General features: G+C 43.4%; 1 protein-coding gene and 1 long non-coding RNA gene across 4 annotated transcripts in view; one reads left to right on the top strand and one right to left on the bottom strand.

Moving 5' to 3' along the window:
- Nucleotides 1-6,049, bottom strand: part of LOC147656219 (uncharacterized) — a 53,664-nt gene extending 47,615 nt beyond the window's left edge. For 2 of the 3 annotated variants that reach the window (XR_015294801.1, XR_015294802.1), the window contains exon 1: nt 3,684-4,665. This is a non-coding gene — a long non-coding RNA (uncharacterized LOC147656219). Of the gene's footprint in view, nt 1-3,683; nt 4,666-5,596; nt 5,650-5,875 lie in introns of those variants that run through there. The other variant, XR_015294804.1, reaches the window with a different exon arrangement.
- Antp (homeotic protein antennapedia) overlaps nt 1-19,617 on the top strand; it is a 137,200-nt gene that overhangs the window by 16,531 nt on the left and 101,052 nt on the right. The gene's annotated exons all lie outside the window — the stretch shown is intronic.

Here is a 19,617-nt window from a genome sequence, read left to right as displayed (position 1 = left end):
CCATTCCGTGGCCAATCGGGGATCCCGTATGCATAAATCAGAATGGATGACGAAACTCTCTTGCCGGCTCTTGTTCCAGCTAAAGGGATTTTCTAGGTCGCGAGAGCGGATCGTTCGCCGATCGAGGCTGCCCGATTAAAATCCCATAAGACGCGCGTCTTACGCGAAGATTATTCAGATTAACACTCGTCCATCAACCAATTTTTTGTATCCTCGCGTTTGGCAAAATTCGAATCGATCAAAAGTCTCGTCTCGTCTCGTTTCGTTTCGTTTCGTTCGAGATCCGACGACGATTTGGCAACGACGACTGGCGCTCGAAAATGTTTCGTCGAGGATATTAAGATGTGGAGGATGTAATTTGTCCGGGAGTATCAGGTGCATCGGGATCGTGTTTGATTGTTTCATAGCGGGGAGGAAGGAGGGGGAGAGAGAGAGAGAGAGAGAAAGAGAGGTAATTCAGTGCGTACGCCGGGGTTAAAATATATGTGACTCACTCGAACTGCGTTAATTGTCCGTACTTTATCGAACGCGCCCATCGGAATGACGGAATAATTTACCGTTCACCCGTAACATTTCTCCTCTTGTTTTCTTACCCGCCCAATACATCCAATTTGATTGTATCGAAATTTACACTTTAAAACTCTTTCGAGATTATTGACCAACGAAACAAAGCTTTAACCTGCTAACCTCCTCGCGTAATAATCTTACAAAGCGTTCTTGGAATAATACACTGAATTTTTTTTTATCTGAGATTAGATCGTAGTGATCGAACTACATTAATTTTTCCAAAGTTTATTTCGTACGCGTAGATAATGGAATTAGTTCGAGACGATGCTTTGATTTTTCGTTTATTGGATACGAATAACGAAATTGTTGTGTCAGCTAAGAAATCGAATCGTGGAGACGTTGGTTCGCGAGGAAGGATTATTAATTCGAGTGAAAAGCATTACGCCTACTTCCCCGGATAATTGCCCCCCACCACTGTTTCTACGCTGGTTCCAATAACCAAGAAATAGGAATATCGACTCTCGCGCATGCGCCTCCCTCGGCGAGCAACATTCGAGCCGCGTTCACCTGTCCGCGAAGCCGAGGGACGAATATTAACCGCGCGAGATTATTCGCGAGCCACGGCACACGTGTAAACGGCCTAAGTGTACCGTACACAGCCTGTCTTCCAACGTATATATACATATATGTATATACATACACAGACACAGAGAGGTTGGGCCGCGGCGGGTTTCTCTGTTAGCGGGTTAGGTTATGTTCACCTGCCTTGGAGAGGAGGCTCGAGAAGCAGGGTCGGTCCGTAACCGGCTCGGCAGCATGTCACCCTCTTGCGCGGGTGACTCTATGCCTGGTTCCTTTTACTTTGCAGTCTTGTCACGCCTTCCCTTCCATGCCGGTGGTTCGAGGGGAATAAGCCGCGGTTCGAGAGCCTGGTGGAACGTTTACACCGCGGCCTGTTGGACGTTTCTCGCATCCGCGTGGAATCTCACGCAGCCCGAGAGACTGATAAGGCAACATCCCGGATACGAGTGTTTCCAACCGCGAGCGATTTTTTCAGCTGCCTCGTGCACGTATACCCGCGGCTCGACCGTGCGTAACGGGATCGGTCTCTCTGTTCCACCGGCGGACTCGGGTTGTTACGATAGGGAACACGGTGGCGTGCCACCGTTGAAGCGAGGCAACGTTTCCGGGGTGATTGGATTGGAAATTGCGAATAGTTCGAAAATTAATAAAAAAGTAATAACGCCCTTCTCAATTAAATTCTTCTCTATTTGGTAACTTGGCTTAAGAGGATTGGGTAAAATTTGAAATATATTTCGCATCTTGAAAATAAGAAAAGGGAACGATGAAATATTTCGATTGAGGAGGGCAGAGAGAGAGAGAGAGAGAGTATATCAATAACGAGTTGTTTCAGAGATTTTACACAGGTTGTAGTAATTAATGTTTATCTAATTTCATCCTGTTCCATTTTGTCGCATTTTTCCCCGCCCCCGGTTGGGGGCAGGAAATATAGTACGCTATTTATGACTGCGTTACGTCTTCCGTAGTCGACCGGATGCGAGCACCGAAAAGCCGCGATATATCAGCGCCGTTCTTAGGACACGCGATGACGAATATCGCTTGACGAGGGGGCCATAAACTATCACCTTGTACCAACAAACTGCTCCCGCTGATTCGTTAAACCTTAAGAAATACGCAGTTTTGAAATGCAGCTCCATAAACTACAATTTAAATTTGAACGTTGAAAAAAAAAAATTTGCAATATAATCCGAATAATCTTGCCGAAGATTGGAAGGCGATCGTTACGCCATCTCGCTTCTTCTCGTCAAGAAGACGAAATTCGTAATTGCTGGGACGCCATTACGGCGTAGGACGTGTTATTTAAAAATATCGCGATATTTATTCCTCGAACGACGAAACAGATACTTTCGACAAACCGGATTAATTTTGGAATAGCGACGTGGATCAATAGCACGTTTACGATCAATTAATCCGGCTTAATTGGAATGATTCGATAATATCGCACGAATGTCGCTCCTTTCCCCATTTATGGAACAACGTATTTAGAAATTACGCACCGAAGCATTCACGTGGAGGATCGCGCGCATGTGGAGTCGCCGAGCACACGCGTACCGGTTCCATAACGAGGATTACTTCATCCTCCTTGTCCTTCGAGGAGCCACCGACTCTCGCCGTGGTATTACCCGCTTCATGCCGCTCAACGTTCTCTCTCGACATAGCTAGCGGGAAATAATGGAATAGCTCGTGTTTGTCGTGACGTATGCCTGAACGTTCGATCTGTTCGAAGCATAATTGAAATAATATAAAATAAATATCTTCAACGAACGAATTTTAAAAAAAAATTTCCATCATCTAGACACGTTTAATAAATCAAAGTATCAATTTTTTTAACCTAACAAAAATATGTTCTTCCTTGACAGAGAGGAGGGGGAAAGAATTAAATTTGTATGAATAAATCTTTCAAAGGCGACCGATGGTAAAGTAGAATCGCATTTAGGTGAAGAATGAGACGGGATCGAAGCGTGGTTCGTCGGAATAGAAATAGATAAAAAGTAGGTCAATAGATAGGAAACACCGAAATACGAAAAAGCATGGTCGTAAGATAAAGAAAAATTTAAGAGTTTACCGATAGCGATCATCCGGAATGGTGATCAAAACAAGAATGATGATTTTTATTATCGGTTCGATCGAATCGAACGATTCAAAACGTTCACGTTTTCAACAAAACTTGTTCCGACTCATTTATATCTTTCGAACCTAGTAGGTAAGCCGTTTCGCGTCGGAAGTACGTTTACCAGATCTTGCACACGCGTTCAATGGCGGTGACGAATGGCACCTGGGGTTCCCGAATTCTTCCCAGTGGACCATGGTTAGCACTGGTCGCAGAAGCCAAAGGTTTCTGAGACGGCCCGCGAGGACGTAACTCATCGCCACGCCTCTGCAACGTAGCACGTTGCATGAAACAGTGCTTCCTTCGCTCGACGTGCATACGTAACGTTCGCTCGGTCAATGACAGCTGAGCCTCGCTATTCGCGTGTCCACGCAAAACTTTCTGTAACGAACGAACCTACACCCTCTCGCTTCGTCGCACACCGTCTCTACGCTTCCCCTATTCGTGACCGGTAAACGCGATTGAACAAACGAATCAAACTAACCTTTTCTTCCTTCGCGTCTTCGATTTCTTCGATCACGTAGTGGTCCATTTCGTAGATTAATCCCATTATCGAGGATGGAGAATGTCAGATTTCACTTAGAAATGAGTTGAGAAGATTCACGTTGCTCAATTGTACACAATTTATCGTCTAATTAATCACTTTCGTGCACGTGAACACACCGTACGAAAAATTCGAAACGACTAATATGGCGGCCGATGATTAACTGTCCTTTTGTCTTCCTATTGGTCTAGTGTTTATTCCTAATTGAAGGATTACGTCATCAGATGGCGCATGGGTCACAAGAGAAGGTTGACGAAAAGAAATAGTTACGATTCGTAATATTCTCGCTCGATCAGTGGTCGACTCATTTTTTGCTTCTCTACTGGTCTATCGCTTGTTTCTAATCGGAGTGTTACATCGTCGGATGATGAATCACGATAGAGAAAGCTAAGAACAAATTGGGGAGAAGGAAAGGTTCGTATAATATTTGTAAATTCGTAATATTCACGAGATAAACGGTTTCGTGGTTTCGTGATAGATCTTATGGAGATTTGGTCGAAGAGTTGTGTAGGCTCGCATGTCATCGTATGGACCCTCGATATTCAGATCACGCGTCAGAAATATCCTCCTTTCCCTTCCATCTCTTCATTCGTCGATCGTTTCTCTTCTATCTTCTCGCAGGCGTCTTCTCCGTCTCTGTTCCTCGGCCTTTCCCCAAGCTTCGGGGCCGGCTCTCCTCTGTGTTCATTCGACGTTCCGAAGGACGACTGCTCGAGAGAATAAAGCCTATCCATACTCTCAATCTGTCAACCGCCTCCCACCCGGCTACATGGTGCACATCGCGAATCAAGCGTTGTTATGTAAATATGGAAAAGGTTGTTGATTCATGCATGAGGAGGACATGAATCTCGTTGTCTTGTCCGACGAGCCGTGAAACTGATGCATTTGTATCGCTAGTCCCTCTCTCTCTCTCTCTCTCTCGCGCGCGTATTGTGCCATGGTACGCGTGCGTTACGTTCTCGTATATCTGTTCCCCACACAGGTTATTCGTGTCGAACGAATCGTGAATTTCCATTCGTCGAACGATACGAACGTTCGCCGCTGCCATTAACCAATCGTAGAAACTGTTAGAAACATTATCAAATATTAAATTCGAACATCTCGTTTCTTCTCATTCCCATTTTTGAGCGTTTTCGTTGCATGGAAAAGAATCTTCGTTTAAATTTTTTCGATCAATTTATTAAAACAACTTGTAGATTATCGGCAATCGGATAAGCCTAAATGTAACGAATAATGGATCGCTTTCGTCCCTGTCATTACGTTTTACTGCTTCGAGGGTTGCGGAAAGATAGACGTTCGATTATATACCGTATACGGCGGTGAACGAATCGAAATACAAGCTGAATTCCACACCTCGCGGGCGTGTTCGCATTTATTTACGATCGTGGCGCGTTTTGGCGCGAGTGTACGCGCGGCATGTCGCGTGTGTGGATAGTCCGCGGCCAATAGACACACCGCTTCTACGTCCGTGCAAGGATATTCACGAAGCCGCAATAAAGCATTTACCCACGCGTTGTGTATGCACATCTATCCTCATCCTCTCCGCGATATCGTTCGCGTATGCCTTCGTGCATACAATTGCATATCGTCCATCTTGGCCGCACATTGCAAATATGTATGAACCTGGCCGCCTGTTTCTCGCTCGCTTCGAAAACCGACCACTCGTGACGACGCTCGCTTCATATTCGCCTGAAATTCCCTGTTTCGGTAATCGTTGCGGTTCTCCGCAGTTTACCTTTCATCATTTCACCGACAATTTACATCGCAACGTGAAAGCATGGAAATATATATATATATATATAAAAATAATTTTAAAAATAATTTTGTATCGTTATAAAGTTATAAACTCTTACCGGTGGCTACCACAGATGTCACCACTGACGTGATATTCGAATTATTCTGCCATCTTGAAAAATGAGATATTTACGTAAGTGATATAATATAAACTTTCTAGGTAAAATTAACGAGAAACTCTACAACTCTAGCGAGCAACTCTTCTTATAATATCAAATATAGGAAAAGGTTAGTAATTTATTTATTTATTTTGAACAATTATTAATAATACGTATAAATTGAATTATAAATTCCAGAATACTTTAAGAAAGGATAACCTAAAATCTCAAATAATTTACCAACTGAAGAATTCGATTCTCCACACATCGGATATCGGATATATGAACGTTTCTCGAAACGAGTTGGCCATAGTTTCCAATAGGATTCCACGGAAATTTTCACACATTCCTTCTCGATTGTCCGGGAATAAAAAACACGTCGTCTGTTAATCTGTTTCGATCTGAAAACGGCCGACTTCCGACACGTAATCTCGCGGCGCGGAATTTCGCGATCGCGCGTCTGAAGTATCCGGCGTAGTAATCTGATCGGGAACTCTGCCCGTATAATGGAAAAACGTAATATTTGCCCGGCTGATGAGCACGAGTGAAATATAGCGCAGCTCGGGGAATAGGTAACCGTGGAGGGGAGGGGTGGGGTGGTAGGAGTTAGAATGAGACCAACGCGAGCATAAATCAACATTACTCTGCATTAGAGTAGAGTTTCCGGCGTAGCTACCTACTAGAGTTTACCAGGCAAGGTAAACTCCCGCTAAAGGTGGCTACGCCGCATTACGTGTACGTACAAGCTCGCTCACACAGTAAACAACGCGTATATACCCCCACCTCAACACGTATGCATGTTGCGCGTGTATCAGGTTTGCGGAGCCAACCCCCCAACTTCCAAGTTACTTACCTACTTGCCACTTAGACGACCCCTCCGAACGGGTACGTACCAGACCATGCCGGTATTATTCACTGTCGCGTTTACAACGCCGGATCGGAACTGAGATATCTCCTCGCTTCCCTTTTTTTTCTTTTCTCTTTCTTTCTTTCTTTTTTTTTTTTTTTTTTCATTCATTAATTAATTATTGGACAAGTTGGCGCGTTTATTATATTTATTATATGATTTCAGGTTAGATAGAAGCGTGGTTTGGTTCTTGCTATGTAAATTTCTTTGTTCACGTCCTTGGTAAAAGGAAAAAAGCAAATATTGAAGAGCGTTAATGAATCATGCTCGAGTATGTTTCGATACGAGATGCTTGATAAAGGATGCTTCGCTGGAGAATAATATAGGTGTAAATATTTTACTTTATTTTTTTTTTTTTTTTTTACCATTTTAGAGCTTTCTAACCTTAAACGTGCATCGCACGAGATATAGAACTTCGAGTTAAACAGAACCTTTTAACCTAAGGTGGGTAGAGAATAATTTCCATGTTAACGTCACGACGTTTGACGACGTGTAACCATGTATAACTTTACATTACGTACATTACAGAATTTGAAATTGCTTCGACACACACGTTTCAACTTTCCCAATAACGGCACACACATCTAACCGTGCTAATGCTAACCTAACGAATTAACGAAGATGTCGAAGAAGGAAGGCCACGTTTCCTCTTAAGAGCTCATCCTCTCATCAGGACTAGACGTCACAGAGGAAGAAGTGGAATGTCTAGCTTTAGGGTTACATACATCCTCCCCGTCTAATTTGCATCCGCAGCGATTAACATAATCTGTATTCCGAATATTTATTTGGAATTAGCCTTGGCTTGCTCGTAACTCATGCAGGAATTAGTTAAGCTCAAGGATTTGGGGCTTACCAATCCCTCCTCCCTCTTTCAAGCTGCTGCCTTCACCTACCTCTCCCCGCTCCCGTTATCGCGGGATCCTTTCACCTCCTGTTAACCCTTCACCCCGCCACGTTCTATCGCGGCGGGATACCAGTCGAGGAGGATCCCGTGACGCGTTTTAACCAAACAATCCCTGAGAGATAACCAACGTAGAGGACGTTTAAATCATCGGTGTACACCTTCCTTTCGCTTCTTCTTCTTCTTCTTCTTCTTCTTCTTCTTCTTCCGCCTTCCCTCAGCTTTTTACCAAGCCTGGCCAGGAATGATGCTTAATTGCTCGGCCAATACGGAGTCGAGCAGTGCAAAAACTCGAGGTAAATGGCGAGAGTGATCTCGCTCCAATCCTATCTCCTGTTATCAATTTTATCAAACATTCGATAATAATTCAATTTATTATTATTTCTCGTTCAGAAGCCGAGGTTTCTTCCTTAAAAGTTTCGTACGAGCCAAGTTATTCTACACGGCTGGTGTCACCGATCCCTCCAACTCGATACGAAGCAAATTCGTTCTGCCTGCTCGAAGGGGGTTGGCAAGAAGTTGGGCAGGTTGATCCCTGATGAACCGCGGATTACATCGCGTGTTGTGTGCGTGTTTCGGCGAGGCAAAAAGGGCCCCGGCGGCGATCAATCAATGTTGGCCGTCGGACGGTAAAACAATACCATGTTGCCTCCATAATTGACGGGGATCCATCATCCGCACAAACACGCGCTCCTTAATCCATTAAGCCGGAGGAATTTCCTCCCCTCTCCGTATGTAAATCTGGCCGCCATTTTTCTTTCCTCGATTATGACGAGAACTTGTTATTCTCGAGTTGTATACATTTTTCTTTTAATTCGAATGTGAACGATTATACATTAATATATCCGTCGCCAACAAGTGGAGACTCTCACTTTCGAGATCTTGGCGGAGCAAGAGGGACAGTTTTCCTCGAATAAAGAAGAGAGGGGAGAATAATTCGATCGGGGTTGGATTAAAGGAAGGAGGGAGGAAAGAAAAGCGCTTGTTAACCGGGGGCTCTATTTCTGTAGCATGGTGGTAGTCGGATGGGCCCATTCATCAGCCGACTTGTTAAAGACAAACTCATGGTATTCAGACGGCGTGTACTTGAAGCAGCTGTCAGGGTGCCAAGCGTTAATAAATATACTACCGCCCTTAGCAAGAGCGGATAGTCGAAATCGTGGACACCGAGCGGTCTGATGCCCGCCATTTATAAACGCGGCCATCGCACGCCACCGGATTCTTTCTTCGCCACGCTCGCCCCCTTCCCCCCCGGGTTGTCGATTACCTCGAGCGCAAAAATCTTCCCTTTGTTTCGTCGCCTTTCCTTCGTATCGAGATAAGAAGATGGCGAGTGTGACAACTCCATCCACTTCCTGTGTCTCTCTCTGTTGAGGTTAGTTCTGTAATGATAATAATAACTCGTGAAGTTGATGCATATTTGTGAATAACATATTTCTGTAACAGTTGCAGCAATTTTTGTTTCAATATTCAAGGCAAGAATGAAATTTCATAGGACGGATAGAATTATTTTGGGGAACACGAGTTCAATGGTAAACTGTTGCGCGAACTCGTCGATTATTCGACGAAGATATTCCGAGAATTATTGGATTTCGAGTTCCAGGAATTGGTGAGGATAATTTGCAAGGACCAAATTAATCATTCCCGACAAATGTTAAAATTTGTTATTGGATGGTCAAGGAAAGGAAAAAATTCTTCGAGACTCGAAGATTCGCTGGAAAACTTTGTTCTCAAACTTCTTCTTAATCTTAAAAAATTCGCCAACCAACTAGTTTCTCAACGTTTCGCGACGACAACACCTTTCGAGCTGAACAACAGCTTGTCAAACGAATTAAAACAAACGTTCTCCAAACAAATTGTCTCAAACGGTTGAAAGCTGAAACAGGCCGTTTTGAAGGCGAAAAGGATCAGAAACGCGGAAGAAGGCCGATGGATCCCAGCTGTCCAAACAGAGTCACGCGTATTCACCATCGCAGGGCGGAGATGACGCGTGCAAAACGTGACAAAATGGCGCTAGTTTATAAGCTGATACAGCGATGGTTATTTGTCGGCGAAATTTCTCGCTTCGTTCGCGTATCCACGTCGTTTTCTTACTTTAAGCTTCCATGCCAAGTCCCCTCCTCCCCTTTCTCTGCCAGTGCGCGCTTCGAGGAATACGCGCAAATTAGGCGCATCGAGCAATCCCTTTGGGCAAGGGACGTTCCAGGGATTAGAAATAGATCCGCACGGTGGCGAGGAAGGGAGTTTATTCTTGGGGAAACAATGATTCTTTCTCGAGGAACGAAAAGATCTCGAACGGTTTTTTCAAGTTGTTTACGAGCCACCGTTTTAGAATTTTATGGGCTCGTGTTATCTTTACGTGTTTCAGGAATTTCAGAACATTTAGAATATTGTAAGGTATAATCTTTCACGTGGAGAGTTTGCACAAAATGATTCTCAAGATTAAAGGATTTCGCTAAATTTCTATTCCTCGAACTTATCAAAGTTTGTACAGAATTCAGTTCGTTTGCCTTTAAAATCTTGAAACTCTTGCTTCTTTCGTTACTGCTATCGCGATGATATGATTCTTCGATCAAACTCGATCGGTAAAAACGGGTTTGCATTGTTACGCGTTTTAACAATCCTTCGAGTTTGATACGTTTAATAAAAATGATTAAATCAATGTGTTTGCAAGTATTTTTTGAAATATTTTTGTTTGATTTTATCCCATTTGTTATCTTCGAACGAATTCGTATTGCGTTATTTATTTATTCGAAGATAACATTGAATGTAAAAAATATTTTCGTATTTTTTTTTTTTAATGTATACGTTTGATCCTTATATATATATATATATATAATATGAATTTATATACTTTCCAAAAAAAGTGTTATATTTCGTGTGTTTTCAATTCGTATTTAAACTACGAGTATTCGTGTACACGAAAAATTTACAGTATGAATTATACGACATATTCAAAATAAATAATACAGTACCACGTGGTGACATATTAGAACGATCGAAGAATCGAGAAGGAGAATTCTTTATATTTCAAAATTGTTGCATCATCTTGAGGAAAATGGACCTAATTTTCCGCAACACGCCACTCATTTCCGCCATTCAATTGCTCGTTCGACATTTTTATTCGACGCTACGCATCTCGTGACAAATATCCAGTTCCCACTGACCCCTTAAACCTCAAAAAAGAACGCAGAATCTCTCGCCCCTTTCCCCCCTCACACACCACAATTTTTATCGCCGTCCATTACGAGCGTACGTGCCACTTCATCCATCATCCCTGCCCCAATGACACATTCTCTCCACACCTCTGTCGAACACCAACCAAGCCATTAAACGCCAACCAACCGTCTTGGCGCCTCCAATATCAATGTCACTCTCCACCATCTTTGAATCTATATATCCTTTCTTTCGATCTTGAAACGAGAAGAAGAAGAAAAAAAAAGGAAACTATCTCCGCATCTATACGAATCGACGGCTGAGGAGGTCGCGGGTGGGGGGTGCACACACACGTTCGTCCACGCATCCTTGCCAAATCTTAAATATTATAATAATCTACGAGGCCGATCATAACTGTCGGATATAAAGCCTCGCCTCCGACCGATTTGAAAAAGTGGCACTCGTCTCCGAGTCCGAGAAACGGGTATTAGTCTCGACGGGTATCGCGGTGGATATACACTCGTGTGTAATAACAATCGTGATGGACGAGTTCCCAGCGTATTCTTGGCAGCGGCGACTGGTGTTCCGTCGAAAGGAAAGGGGGTGACACACACTCGAATACCGATACTAATGGGAGGGGGGAGGGGTAGTGGAGTGAGGTTGGGTTTGTTGGCTGGTGGAACGCGTGGATTTCGTTATATGGGAGGCAGCAACTAGGAGGAGGAAGTTTCGTAGGAAGTTCTCTCTGGATTTCTCCTCGGATACGCTTCTGGCCCCCGCTTCTGTGTATATATGCCCCGTTGGAATCGACGAGGACGAGCAAAGCAAATATTTGGAGCCAAGCCACTAAAAACTCGAGACCAGCCAACGGACGAGTTGATTTGTTTCGCCTGTGACGCCGCTTTCTTCGTCTTTTTCTTTCTTTCTTTCTTCCTTCCTTCGACTCGCCTGCCTCTTTCGGCCTTTTTTGAAACGACTGAAATCGCGCCATCTTTCGGGACGAGATTCGTACGAATACTGGAGTTCGAGTGTATATACACAAGTTTTTTTTTTGTACGTTTAAATTTTATACATAAATGGTGCATTGAAATCCGATCACAATGCGAAACATTGTTTCACCAGCTACTTGATGCTTTAATTTATCACCTCGCCGTATCGTGCCAAGCTGCATTCTCCTTCCGTGTCGAATAATGGAAAACTTCAATGGGGGTTAATTTCGCCTGCCTACTCACTTTCTTCGCTCGAAGCTTCATTTAAAGCCTACCCTTTGCCCGTAACGAACCCTCCTTCTTTTATTCCACCCTCGAGTCACCACTTGTACAAGGATGGCCTTTCTCCTTTTTTTTTCTCCCCCGCTCTCTCCTCGACTTTCACGCGTACATACGTATTTCAAAGCATACGTTTTATGAAACGAAAACTTCTTTTTAAACTTCCCTTCTTTCCATCTATATATACGTGTTATCCTCGATGTTTTTCCCCAAAAATTTTAACGAACGAAAAAGATAAGAAAGAGAAAGAAATAATAGGATAATTAATTAATAATTGTTCAAAATTGGGATATTATAGCCGAATACTTTAAACCTCGATCGAGAAATAATTGGAAGGAGGGGTTAAGCACGGCGCAAGAGACAAGATCGGGTCAAAGATCGCTCGAGCGTATCGTCAGAGACGCGATGGTTTCTCGTTATAATTGCAGGAAACGTGAAGCGACGAAAAGTATATACGCGAGCTTAGAGACCGCTTGGATGTTCATATCGGCGATTTATGCGAACCCGTTGATAAATGGCGGCTTCTACTGGACTCTACCGTTCGCTTGTCCCCGCGTGACGAACGAGCTCGGCCACTTGAATCGAAAGCCGAGACAATCATTTAAATTTAATTAAACCGGAACGAATTTACGCGCTCGAGCGCCGCCAAGCGGGACCCGAGGCTTTTAAATTCGCGCGGTGGTCTGTCTTCGCCAAGGTTATTTATGTTTTCCTACGTAAAACGCGCTCCCCCTTCTCCCCCCCCCCTCCTCCACCGCTCTATAGAAAATAATCTTTTTCCTAGGCCATTTCGACCGAGCCTTTAACGTATAAATTTCTTTCTTCTTTTTAATTAAAGTATAGATAGAAAAATTTGAATCGAACGACGAAATAACAATTGATAAGTCTATGTAGCGCGATACATACGATGTTACGTATCCACGAACGAATCGCTTCGAGTCACGGATAGAGTTTTCAGCCCCGAAAACGGGCAATTCCGAAGCCAGAGAGTCATTAAAAACCAAACAGACCAGTCGCGCGACTGGTATCTTTCCCCGCGAAATTAATTAGTTAATTAAGCACCACGCGATGGTGTCCATCCAATTAAATCCGGCCCCGTGAATGCGCAGACTCGACAACAGGGAGAAGCGCTCCGCGCTATACCCGGCAACTTTCCGCCCACCCCCACTTCCGCCCCGCGTACGCCAGTCCCGCTGTCTTCCGCTTTCATCTTTCGCGCACGCTATATATCCACCTTCGAGTCCCTTATGTGCCATGTAGCCGCACGTGAGCCACGTGTTCGCCGTGACCATCTCCCTTTCATCCCTTGACACCCCGCGAAACTTACTCGATTTTCCTCGACGGGATGTTTCCACCGTGAAAGTATTCTCGTCGGATGCGAATGTAGCGTTTGTAGATTCTAGAAGCGTCGGTACAGAATCGAACGTAACGAGAAATTATGATTAAAATTTTAAAACGAAACTTCTCGTTTCAATCGTGAAATGTTCTCCTCTATAAATTTCAATATAATATATGAACAAACTAAATAACGTTTATAGAATTAGAATTAAATTTTGTACAATTTCACAAAAATCTTTCGTCTAATTTCTACAATCGAACATTGGAACAATATACCATTGCTATATAGTGCAAGATATACGTATATTTAGAGCGGAATGTATCAACCGAGTTCCTTATCGTCGCAATGGCGATCGTTTTTCTCGCCTGTCGAGAGGAATAATTAAGGATCATCGATCGATCATTCCGCGCGAGCATAGCAATCCCGTGGCGTGGGCTATAGTACGAACCAGCCCGGGAATGCTATGAAGTAATAACTCTTCCGTCAATACGGGAGGCGTGACGAGCGCGGCGGGCCACCGATCGTCTCGTAAAAACCCGCTTTCGAAAGAAATAATTAACGTTAATCAATCGCTCGGTCGGTAAAATTAGAACGTTTCTGTGGCCCGAGAAACCACTTCATTACCAACCGACTCGAAAGGGGAAGGAAGAATTTCGTGATTTGTGGTACGCCCTTGTGTAATTAGAAACGCGATACAAGAATAATAAATGATATTGTTGATTGAAGCAGTTTAATCGATCTTTGATCGAACGAGTTCGATTTGAAAAGTGAAATCGATAAATATAAACGAGTACATGCTTCTTCTTAATCTAACCTAATCTTTTTTAGCATTTGAATTTTTACGTTCATAGTTTAAGACTTGTTATTGTTTAGGACGAATAATAATGAAATTATCAAGAGAAAATTGGAAACTTTTTTTATCCACATCGTCCAAGTTCCAGATGCTCCCTGACCAGACCCAAAGATTCAAAGAGATTTAACGGCCGATCAGAGCCCAGTATCCAAAAACCAGGCAAATACAGCAAAACGACGAAACGAACACGGTTGGTAGAATGATGGGCCGAATGAAACTCGGGGTAAAACAGCCAGGTAAATTTTACCGCGCGAAGGAACAAAGCGTTCGTTGGACAAGAGTAGAATGAAGAGAGGCCCCGCGCATGCCGTTTTCCGATGGGATGGTCGGCCGAACGGGGGTTGGGGGAGGTGAATCGGCGGAGCGATTTGTCCCGTCTGTTAATTAGTGAAAAAACGGAGTATGAATCTCGAGCGATCGTATATTACCGCGGCCCGTAATGGATGGGATTACAGCTGCTGTGTTAAATTAAACCGAGCGGCGGCCGCGGCCACGCTACAGTACGTTAACGTGGATATAGCTAACCCGTGCCACGAGGAGGGTCTCCCTTCCTCTATGTATTACCACCCATGTACACCAAGTACACCGTTACCTATAGCATTTTCGCCGCCCCTCTCTCTCACCAAACCCCTTTCGGCCCTCACTCCACCCTCCCTCACCTCACGGTGAGGCTCGTCCGAACGGGGGAAGGTGTACCACTCTCAGACACGTAGAACTCGAAGGAAACCGAGCTACGGTTACGCGTAATTATTTCCGCCGACGTATCGGTGGATATACTCCTTTTCTTGGCGTTGAATTCTCTCTCTTGGCGAAGCAAGTTAAAGTTGGAGGTATGAAGGTGTGGTGTGTGCGGTGCAAGATATCCGACTTGGTTTACGGATTTCCATGGAATTATGCAGAAACGGAACGAGAGGCTTGTGTTTGGGTAATACCTGTTAACAAGATTCGACGTTAATTAATGGAGGGAGTAGATAAGATAGTTTGAAGGAGAGTTGGAGAGTTGAGAAGATATGGAATTAGGATACATACGGAATTTTGTATACAAGGTGGATACAAGTGGATGCAAGAATTGATATGAAAGGCTTTCTAAAATTTAATACTTTTTTTTAATCTTAATCGATATACCATATTACCTCTCATTGTGCAGGATGATAATTTGTTCATTTTATCGGCAACTATCTTTATTATATTGTCACTTGTGTTATTATATGCTGTTCTGAATCATATTTGTCCCACTATTTCTTGGGATTAAGGCTTCTCTTATCAACAATGATAGCCCTGAATAATGTAGCTGATCTGAAATGATTAATAAAATAATTAATATACAAAAGAAAAAGTAAAAGAATCCAAAATATTGTGGATAAGAACAAGTGATGTTGATTTTCACAAGTTTCCAAATCAATGAATTTATATTTGGTATCAATCATGCATAACATGCAAGGATTCATTTCCTTCATCCTAATCCAATAGCCTCAACTCGTTCCTCTTCTTTCTACATAAGGCTACATAAACCCAATCTATCTCGCGCAATTGCGTTCACCAACGTATCAGCTATTATTCACCTAACTGAAGGACGGAAAATGGCGATAAAGCGTGCGGCCTACCCCGCCACTCTTCCGCGCAATTATTGCGCAATAAGAGGGTCGAAGCACGTGTTACCATTCCCTACTGTTTTGACCAGTCGGTGATTTACACGTCGCTTACCCAGATACATCCCTGCAATTAATTAACTTATCAATGGTTTTCTAACCCCTGTTCCACCAAAGAATGGATATACAAACCAAAATCGTGAATCTCTAACCCATTACGTCCACCTGTCCACTCTTTATCCCATTCCAATCCTGGAAAATTTCTGGTAAACGGAAGTAGAATGTCGATCCGTTCAATCTTTCTTTTTCCCTTACAATTTAATACGAGAATATCAATTTTCATTTGCAAAAGTTTGCAAAAGTTGAAAGTCAAAGCACCACCATCTTCTACACTATTTACGCCGTATCTTCCTTCTCCATTCTTCCTTTATTTCACATCGTGCAGAGCATCGATTATTCAGAGGCGCATAGCCCGCGACAACTATGAACATTTACGACTCTCCAAGGATCGGTAGAGAATTCTTTGCAACTCCGTGTCCGGACTGAGAATCCTTCGGCAGCGGATAACGGATCGGCCGGTTATCTCGATAACACAATTAGGTGGCCGCGGTATATACCGGCGCAGGACAAATCTCTTTTATCTTGCGAGAGGAGGATAGCGGAATTTTCTTCCTTCCTTCGTGCACGTGTACGGTAAGGAGGGGGGGAGGTGGGTGCGCGTAAGAGCGCGTCCGAGAAGAGGGGTGGGTTCGAGAAGAGGAGGAGCAGGGTGCTGGGAAAAGAAGAGAGAGCCCACGGAGGCAAGGAGAGATAGATTACTCCGCCATTCTTGCAATTTCCCTGTCGTATCGAGGCTCGTAAATTCCCGGTGAAATATGCGAAGGGGCGCCTGGTGCGGGCAGCACGTTGCTGCTCTCCTCTCTTCTCTCTCTCTCTCCCTCTCTCTCTTTTTATATATATATATATATATATATATATATGTATATATGTATATAGATATCCCTTTTTCGCTCTCTCGCGAGCACAACGCTCGTCCACCCTTCTAACGCCGTTTGCTGCTATGATAGGGGTTGCAAGGGGTATGTCTAGCAACGGTCCTCGGCCTCCACGTATCAACGTGCGAAATATCCGGAATTAGCGTTATCTTACGGATCGCCTTGGTGGATCCTGGATTTTGGGACAGGTTTTATCGGCCATCGTGGTATGTATTCAACGGGACCTGGAAAATGGAGGACGTTGAACGTTTGAATTTTGCGTGGACGAAGAATTGAAGTATTATTATATATATATATAGAGAGAGAGAGATATATATATAGATTTTGATCTTTGATCAAGGAAAAAGATAATATTGTTTTGCATTACAGACGGTTAAGCTATAAGTTTGAATTCCAATAATTTTATATAGCTTTTGATTAGTACAAGATAAGAAAGTATTTTTTTTTTTTTTTTTTAGTCAGCAGTTGATCGATTGGAATTCCATTGGCCTTTAAATGCAAGTATGCAAATTCGCGCATTGATCTCAATCGAGAATCAATTTGTTATAATCACCATTAAACCTGTAAAATATTAACAAGGAATTATTGAATTATGAACATCGAAAGTATTATATTAAATTAATAGACCGTTTTAATAAATAAATAATAAATTTTATCGAGCTACCATACATCCCATATTGGATTTAATATAATCATATAATCGATAAAAATCCAAGTAAGAAGAAACTTCAACTTCTCCAAGGTTATCCAGCAACAAATCAAATCTTACTTGGAGAAGTAACAACACCCCTAGGATGTTCAGGAGCAAGGGTGATCCATCGCGTTATCATTAGGCCACGACGTTTCATCGAAGATTGTATTTCTCATCCCTCCGTCACGGCCGAGGGCTAAATCATTCCGATTGGTCGGATAGCGGATGTTGATACCGTTGGAGGCCCACTGTTATTGCTTATCTGAGCAGAGAGGCCTTTTTTTTTCTTCTTTTTTTTTTTTTTTTGCCAGATAGCGGTCGCCTCGCCATAGGGCCAGGATCTAAATCGGGAGGGTTGCTCGGGACGAGTGGCTTTCAGATACAAGGGGTAGGTGTTTGTCAAGACGATAGTAGAGGGGTAAGTCTGCGGTGGCAGATAAGGGTGAAAGAAGTAGCGGGAGAGAAGGTTCTGCGGGGGTGGAAATGCCTCGAACCCGCTGTTCTCGTGGTTGGAGAACAGGGTGGAGGAGAGGGCTATATCACCGCAACAGCGGCTGCAATTCGGCCCCCTATATTTAATTTCGTTGCTCGATTGTGGCGAATAAGAATCGTCCTCTAATCTAAATCGCGATCCTATCTTCCTGGAATTTATCATTCGATAAATTGCCTCTGCCTTTGTGCGCTTCCTTACTTACGAGATCTTGTATATCTCGTTGTATATTTCATTTCGACGTGTTTGAGCGAAGCTCATTCTTTGAGAATGTTCAGAACAAATTCCAGAACATTTACTTACTCCGTGAGTAATTCAAGCATTTCTTATAACGATTCCTCTGATGATGTATACCATATTATTATATGATTTCGGTACAATTAATTTTGTAGCTTCAAATGTATCAGAGATTGGTGCTCGTCATAGATTTTCATTTTCCTAAAAACAGAGAATAAAAATTAATAATTCTCTTCGTTCGAGGCGGGTGATAAATAATTTTTTAAGCGTTACTTAAGCTGTTAATTAAACTCTATCCCCGTGATACGGCACTATTATCCTCGCGACGTTCGGGAAGCGAAGATCGGGTGAAAGAGTTCAGGACACTTTCGTTGGTATCGCGAGAAGGATGGAGGGAGAAGGAGCAGGTAAGAAAAACAGGTTGGCATAGAGGGTAATGGAACACGACTCCTCGTGCGCGGCTCGCGAAAGAGGGAGAAGGCAAGCGCGACCACAAGGCCGCAACCGCAGTGTGGGAAGTGAAACGAGCCGAGTGGCGTAGCTTTTAATGGACTGAGGGAAACAACATTAAGTTAAGAGCGTGGCGGGGCGCGAGAGTTACGCGGAAATAGTCGTGGACCACGGTGGTGCTGGCCAAAATGGGGTGGAGGAAGTGCACTACGATTCATAAACCACCAATTACCCCGTTGACCCTTTCCTCTAGGACCTCTTGCAAGCTCGAAGAACAATTACGACTTGAACGCCCTTTCGTATCTTCACTCTTCCTCTTTAGTTTATATTTGTCGCGTTGATTCATCAAAAAGTTGGATTAGATTTTGATATTGCTTTTAGAATCCTCTTGCTCAATCGTGGCACTCGTAATCTTCAAACGTTAAGTAAAAGAATAGAATCTAGAATTACACATAAAAAAAGAGAATTAAAAACAAAATTCTTGCAAAACAAATATACTTATATAATTGTATTTGATTAATAATTAATAAAAATATTAATGCTGCAGCATCAAGCTATAGCTCACTCGATCGACCGACAAATCATCATCTATTTGCCACGAGCCGGAAATATTGATAAAATACCGTCTCTCGTTCTAACTTAGATCAATGTTAATCAGAAGACGCGAGAGAGGTGATAGGAATCGGTTATTTCCCGGTGTCCAAGTCTTTCCAGCGCACGTCCATCTCGTTATCACCGGCCAATAGATCACACGCAGTTGTATCGTGTACGTTTCAATCACTCAACACGTTTCGCGATTTTCGCAACCTGTCGACGAGGTACCCGTTCAGGGCAATCTGAAATCCTCCCAGAGATCCAGTTTAGAAGCGATGACAGTTATGGATCTCGGGCCATCGTAACGCCGGTGATGTCGTTTGTCATCCCTCTGCCATCCCCCCCTGATTCAACGATAGGTGGGGACGGAACGGTGGTAGAAACGCGACGAAACACCAAAGCCAACGCGCGTTAACGTTCCTACACCACGTGCTCGTCCTAGTCGTGAATATGCAGTTCTCTGTTACGTAATGTACCATATTACAGGGTACCGGATAGGATATCAAGCCATC

The sequence above is a fragment of the Apis florea genome, unplaced genomic scaffold (assembly GCF_048593485.1).
Source record: "Apis florea isolate Af1SG1 unplaced genomic scaffold, ASM4859348v1 contig_37_pilon, whole genome shotgun sequence".
Classification (NCBI taxonomy): domain Eukaryota; kingdom Metazoa; phylum Arthropoda; class Insecta; order Hymenoptera; family Apidae; genus Apis; species Apis florea.
The sequence above is the reverse complement of the archived record's forward strand: the minus strand, read 5'-3'. Positions and strand labels throughout refer to the sequence as shown.